Source organism: Propithecus coquereli, unplaced genomic scaffold (genome assembly GCF_000956105.1).
Source record: "Propithecus coquereli isolate 6110/MARCELLA unplaced genomic scaffold, Pcoq_1.0 Scaffold2, whole genome shotgun sequence".
Taxonomy (NCBI): Eukaryota; Metazoa; Chordata; class Mammalia; order Primates; family Indriidae; genus Propithecus; species Propithecus coquereli.
The window spans coordinates 7330203-7337599 of NW_012144966.1; positions in this window are offsets into that span (position 1 = coordinate 7330203).

Sequence of the window (7397 nt, forward strand, 5' to 3'; positions counted from 1 at the left end):
AATAATTTAAAATGCACATTTGCTTTGGATGCACTGTTGTTCTGTTAAGGCTGTATATATTTGTTTATTTAAGGTGACTGAAAGTGCAAAAAGGAAGTGGACAGCATGCAATTCATCTTAATGTACAAAACGTTATATGCACTCAAATGTTATAATTTCTAATATTTTTAAAGTTTATATTCGAGTTGTACAAAGTTAAGCATTAATCAGATATTTCATTCTTTCATAATGTTATCATTTTCTTAAATATTATTACAAAATTTTAAGTCTGTCTAATGGAGAGTTTTTTTTTAACTGTCTACCTCACTATAATAGAAGTATTTACAACACTAAAGTTACCAGAGGTCAATTAATATCCCAAACATTTTTTACGGTACACCGTTCCTGGATGGTACTCAATCTAATATTATATTATTAAATTCATTTTTCTCCTTAATAACTCAGCCTGGTTTATATGGCTCTATTTAGAAAAATCATTTTCTCAAGGAGTTATTATCAGTGGTAGTTTGTTCCAGCATCTGAAAACAAGCTGATTGTTTTTAAATCCATCATTGAGAACATTGCACTTTTCCCTCATAACTTCAGTAACTCTTTTTTATGACATTTTCATTCACTAGATTAAAGCCAAATCCTTGCCAGCCATTAGAACAGTGTTTATAAGCCTGTACTTCATCCCAGCACTTCAAGAATCCAAATAGGGATTGGATTGTTTCTTGGTTCCTCTAATGTTGGAAAAAGCAAGTAGTAAGTTATCTATGTCAACCAAGATGTCAGCATTACTGTTTACATTTATGGCATACTGGAAACAGAAGATACAAATGTTGTTCTGTTTGTTCACTTGCTATAAATCGAGGGACCCAGGTGTAAATCGGAGCACTCACTATGTTAGGCGCGATGTTATCGTACATGTGTTATCTCATTTAAACCCTCAGAAACTCCATGAGGTAGATATTATTATAATCCCCATTTTACAGATGAGAAACCGAAATGCAGAGAATTTAGATGACCCACCTGTGGTCACCCAGCCAGAGAGTGGTCCTTAGGATTGGAACCTACTTCGTTTGGACTCTAGAGCCTGAGAAGTTAACCACTATGCATCTCTGCTCCCATACCATCTATCTGCTCTGTGATTGGTCCCTAAATGTCAGTGCGGGGTGGCCAGCTGGTAGAGGAGGAGCTGCCACAGGGCCACCAGCATTGCCTGCAGTTTTAGAGTATGTGAATTGTGACTGCTGGGATAAGGGCAGCTGAAGAGTGGGTACGGGTTACAGAAGTCAGTGAATTCTTAGCTTCTGGCTTGGCCCAGGAAACCCATAGTTTAGATCACTACTGGGCTTTGGCAGGTTCTCTAGATTTTGCTGAGACTGCCTTAGTGTGATTTTTGTGAGTTTTGGTTATCAAAATAATTGTCAATGTACAAATAGATTATGTTTCAAAAAACTGTTTGTGAGTGGACTGTTTTGAACTGAGAAATGTTTTTCCATGGACACGATGATTGTTTGAATTTCCAGGTCATTTTGCAAAAGCTTAATTTACCCAAGTGGAACTTTTTAAGAAAGCAATTTTGACTTCTGGGTTTTGGGAAAAGATAATTACCTGGAAAAGCAGAAAAGAGACTCTCTTTTCTGGGTGGGAACTGTTTTTGAAATAGTTGGGAATTCTTCACATTTTTCCACCACTCTTTCTATACCCCACCCCCAATTCCCCCAACTTCCCAAGTGCCCTGAGGACTCCCAGCCTTGTACCTTAATATGTCCCCAATCCAGAGATTTCCCTTTTTTTTTTGCACAAATATTTCTATCTGCAAAGTTATTTTCCTTTCTTCCCTGTATCAAATTGTTTATTCTCTAACTCGGGTGTTAGGGAAAACACAATCTGATTGAATTACATGAAGATGTAAATATCTCCTAGCCCTTAACCTTGGAGACATTTGCATTTTGAGAAGAAAATCTTGTTAACTTGATTTCTTGTGAATGATATGAAAAAGTCCAGACAATAGAGAAGATTCAACATTCAAGCCACACACAATTTTGACAGTTGTATATGAATTAGGCACTAGTGATACAAGAATGAATGGAGATACTTGTCAATGTGAATGTTTTAGTGTCCCTTGGAGGAAATTTTGTGCATTGAGAAGAATATTTGTGGCCAATTTGTTTTAACATTAGTATCCAATGTATTAAAGCAAAACATTCAATAATTTAGTTTTTTTCTAAAGGTCTTAAGTTTAATGTATGTAGGCCCCATTAAGATAAGTTTTTGCCCTTGTTTTGTGCATTGCTGTATTTCTAGCACCCAGAATAGTGCCTGACATGTAGCAGACACTCAGTAAATACGTTGATGAATAAATTTACAAATGGTATTCTACTGATCAGTCTAGTAATTTTAACAGTCACTCTAAGGGAACCTTTGATTAATGCCTCTTCAATGCAAGTTGAATGGACCAACCTCTCTTAGTTAACCAATTCCACTTTTAAACCTACTTAATAAACTTCCTTTAAATATTGTGCATTACTTTTATCAATTTAATATAGTCAATTTCTTTCTAAGCCCTTCAAGTTTCTCTAACAGGAAAAACCTTCCTGTATACTTAAGCCACTCTGAGTAAAGCTAATAAATTAAACTTCTAAAGATGGTGATTCATAAGTTCTATTAAGCATTCCAATACTGTTTGTACTTTTTGACTTTACATCAGGAACCTAAAATTAATTACTCAATTACCCACTGAAATTGATCTCAGAAGCTAACCTGTTAGATATCTCAATAAACTAAATTTTCTTAAAGCTTGCAAACATTTTAACTACCAAATATACAGATATTGTCCCAGTGATTGCAAAAACTATTTTTGAACTTAATACAAACCTGTTAATAATTTAGATTTGATTTACTTAATCTCTGTACTCTATTATAAAATTTCTTTGGGTTAAAAAGCACTAACCCACTACCAAAAATTGTGGTGTCACAAGCAAGATGGGTGACCATTTTAGCAAACTGTGGCTGCAAATCTACCAGAAGCTTTGGACAAGAAAGGAAATTGATTTTTCCCAGGGACACTGACCAGCACGTTAAGTCCTTAAGTCCCTTTTAAAAATCACTGTAATAAAAGGAATCCCAAATCCATATCTTTTATGAGCTGGCCTCTCCTGGATTCAAGATAGGCCATTTAATTGATTTTTCCTCCTAATTTGAGTAAATTGAATTCTGTATTCCCTATTAAGATTGTAGCTAACTTTCCTCATTAATTAATTAGATTTCACATTTACTAAACTCTCTTAGGACATTTCTGTACTTTCAGCTTTGGCTTTAAAATTACTTTAATGTCACTACATTGAAATAGTCTGCCCTTACATATTTTTTCATAACCTTTTTTGACTTTATCATCAAACTCTGGAAATGAGAATTCTGTATATTTTTTTCTATATTCTTCCTGTCTGGAAGAGCTACAGCTCTTACAGATATTAAAAAAACAACTAATGAAAACTGCATGTCCCTCATTCCTTGTCTGATTCAATGGTCACAATACTAAAATTGTGCTAATGAAAGCATGGTCCCTGCGCTTGAGGAGTTCAGAGGAATATTATTATTACTATTATTTTATTAGGTAATCTTTATAACAACTCTAGTTGTTATTATCATGCTCTGCAGATGAGAAAACTGAGGTTTAGAGAGGCTCAATAACTTGCTCAGGAGGAGCTAGGAGTTAATCTGGTAGGATCCAGAGCTCATTCTCATCTGCTTGGTCACTTGGTAGTTATTCAGTGAGTTACCATGGTCTGGCAGGCACTGTTTCAGGCTGTGGGAAACTTTACATATAGAACTTCAGATAAAGGAAATTCAAAATTGAAGGTGAACTTCCAAGACTTTCTAGAATCCTAAAGGCAGGCTGTTCCCTCTACCTGAGTTCTGCTTTTTCTGGCTCACTCCTTTCCTTTCCAACTCACAAATTCTCTCAAAGCTGGATCCACCCTCTGCTCCCCATAACTGTTGAGGAAGCAGGGAAAATAGGATTAGGGTGTGAGGGATGGGGAAAGGTTAACATTTATAGCCATGGGTTCTCTATACCATTCAAGTGTTCAAAACAGGTGTCATGCTAACCCTTGTAAGAAGTTCAGACTAAAATATGTTTGATTTAAATAAGAGAGAATTTAATAAATACTTATTATATATTGGTGTCATCTGTGAATAGATGCAGAATTCACCAAAATATTTCTGAGAATCATCATGTGAGTGGAAATTAGAATCTTGATTCAACTTTTTTTTTGGAAATTGATATTTCCAAGTGATTATTCTTTTACTTCTGTTGGGAGCTCTTAATCATGATAAATATTCGGAAGCAAAAATATGAAACTAGTTTGTATACATCTTCCCCTCAAAACAGCTAAGAAACCAACAATATATGTCCAGGGAATTTTTAAACAAGAATAACAAGATTATTTACCCTTAACCTGGGGGCAATGACCAGATGGATACACCTATGCTGTAGAGATTCACCATTCACAGTTCCATGTTTGGTCACCCCTCTTTGGAGCAGGGCAAGTGTCTTTATCCAGAAGACCTGATGATTTACTTGGGAACACCAAGTGACTTACATCACTCAGTTTAGCCCTAAGCTTTTGTTTGAAAAAAAAATCTTGATTTGATCCGTATTTTGTTAGAGTTCTTTTATAAGTTCTAGGAAAATGGTGGGTTCCAATTTATTGGAAAAATAGGGCACTAGGACTGCCAAATGTCTTCACTCCTTTCCTGTGAAATGAATCTAGCTATCAATGTGGGGGAGTATTCTCCTGTCTACGTTGAGATAGGCTTAAAAGTCTCAGAGGTTCAGTGTCAATTTTGAAACTACTCTTATCTCTAGTTTTATACCTAAACTATCTGATAAACTGAGAAAATGACAGAAAGAATTAGCCTCTGACTTATATTATTATTTTTACCCTTTCTAGTGGTTATTGTTTATTGGATACCAATAGCATTCAAATCATGGTTGAAGATTTAGAGCTATTCAAGGACCTTGGTTAGGGGACTCAGTTCATGCTTTGTTCACATCAGAAAGAACTTTTAATTTTGCTGACTTTAAAATTGCTGTCCAGAATGAATGACATTATTCTTATAATAATGTTTGGTTTAGGCTTAAACAAAACTATGTATATTCATGCCAGTTTTTATCTCTTACTAAAACCTGACTATTGAAGTTTTTTGGGAATGGGGTGCTGGTGACCAAGAACTCTTGCCATTGCAGTGAACAAATGATATTTTGAAATAAACAGATAATAGTTTCATTAAAACACAATTTTTTGTTTTCTAAAACTCTAGCTGTATTAATTGGAAAGTGACTTCATAGCCAGCATTTTGGTAGTTTTTGTCCCCTAGTTGGCAGGGAGTGTGCCTGGGATTGAACAGTGGGCCAGTGAAGTGATTAGAGACCCCTTTGAGCCATGGTCTGAACAGCCACTATATCTTAGAATTCCTCCAGACTATCCTACACGTTTGACTTTGGGCTATCTGTCTAGCGGTGGGGGTGCAACTATAGGCAATCTAGCTTCAAGGCATCTTTTGCCCCATGTCCAATACATTATACATCATTCATTATTTAACATGTTGATCTTTATTCTACAGATGGGGAAGATGGTAAACTTGTATGAATGTTAATAGTTGAGTTTCTTTCATGGACCAAGCTTTGAGTGCCCTATAACCCCGTATGTTATTTTTCTCCCCAAAGATAGACTATAAGTCAAAATATTTCTTCCAAAGAGCATGCTCAGCAGGGCCTCCAGAAACCAGTGCAGGCTCTGTGGGTATGGCGACAGTGGGTGGAGAGGCGAAGAGGGGCTTTTAGTGACCGTGGCACCAAATTAAATGGCTTCTTTTTAGAGTCTGTGTGACCTGAGGCATGGAACATAGCTTAGATATACTACAGAAACACACACACATATCCATCCCTCTCTCACAGAGTTTTTTTCAGGCTTAACAAATGACCTAGTATGGTCTGCCCTGGCTCTCCATATCCATGAGTTCTGCATCTGTGGATTCAACCAATCCCAATGGAAAATATTCAAGCAAAAAAAATAAAAGCATCTCTATTGAAGATGTATACTTTTTTCTTGTCATTATTCCCTAAACGATACAGTATAACTACTATTTACATAGCATGTACGTTGTATTAGGTGTTATAAGTCATCTGGAGATGGTTGAAAGTATATAGGAGGATGTGTGTAGGTTATATGCAAATACTGCACCATTTTCTATCAGGGACTCGAGCTTCTCAGGATTTTGATTACTGAGGGAGGCCCTGTAACCAACCACCCCTAGATACTGAGGGACAATTGTATATAGAAAGTAGTCAGTCATTATAAATTATTATCATCATTATTATATGATTTTTGGATAGATTTTTGACAGCTACATTCTTTTTTGACTGGTGATAGAAATGGTATCTCAAATGAGCCTCTAGTAGGGGACACAATTTATTCATTAAACAGTTGTGAATACTTTTCGTGCATCCACCACTTGTAGGTACTGTGCTTAGCACTAGGAATATAGATTTAAATAGGAATGTGTCCGTAAAAGAGAAGACTTGCTAAGATCATTGTACAATGTGGTAAACAGTGTTAGAGATTTGAATAGCATGTTGAAGAAGAAGAGGAAGCATATCTCCTTCACACAAAAGTGACATTTCCCTTAATTTTTTTTTTTTTTAAGACAGAGTCTCACTCTGTTGCCCAGGTTAGAGTGCCGTGGCATCATCCTCGCTCACAGCAACCTCAAACTCCTGGGCTCAAGCAATCCTACTGCCTCAGCCTCCTGAGTAGCTGGGACTACAGGCATGCGTCACCATGCCCGGCTAATTTTTTCTATATATTTTTAGTTGTCCAATTAATTTCTTTCTATTTTTAGTAGAGACGGGGGTCTCGCTCTTGCTCAGGCTGATTTCGAACTCCTGAGCTCAAACAATCCGCCCGTCTCGGCCTCCCAGAGAGCTAGGATTACAGGCATGAGCCACCACACCCGGCCTTCCCTTAATTTTTAGTGAGCTATTTTCCCTCATTGTTAATCTCTCACACTGGTGAGATGACTTGCCAAGTTTAGTGTGTAGTGTGTGATCACAAAATTATTATTTTTCTCTACCTAAAATGAACTATGTCTTTGGAGAATCAAAGTTTTATCTTATTAACCCTGCTGAGCAAACTCACCTGGACACTACATTTTAGTAAGCTATCTTAAAGGTTATGGAGGGGGCATTGTGATTAACCTTGCTATGTTACCCTCGGTAGAATTAACTACCAAGGGAACAGATATTCAAATGAGCCAATGCAGAGCATTCACGCTGGGTCCAAAAAAGAAGAAAAAAGGAGATGTATCAATTAGGATTAGGTTAATCTGCCTAAGACAGAAAGCCCCAC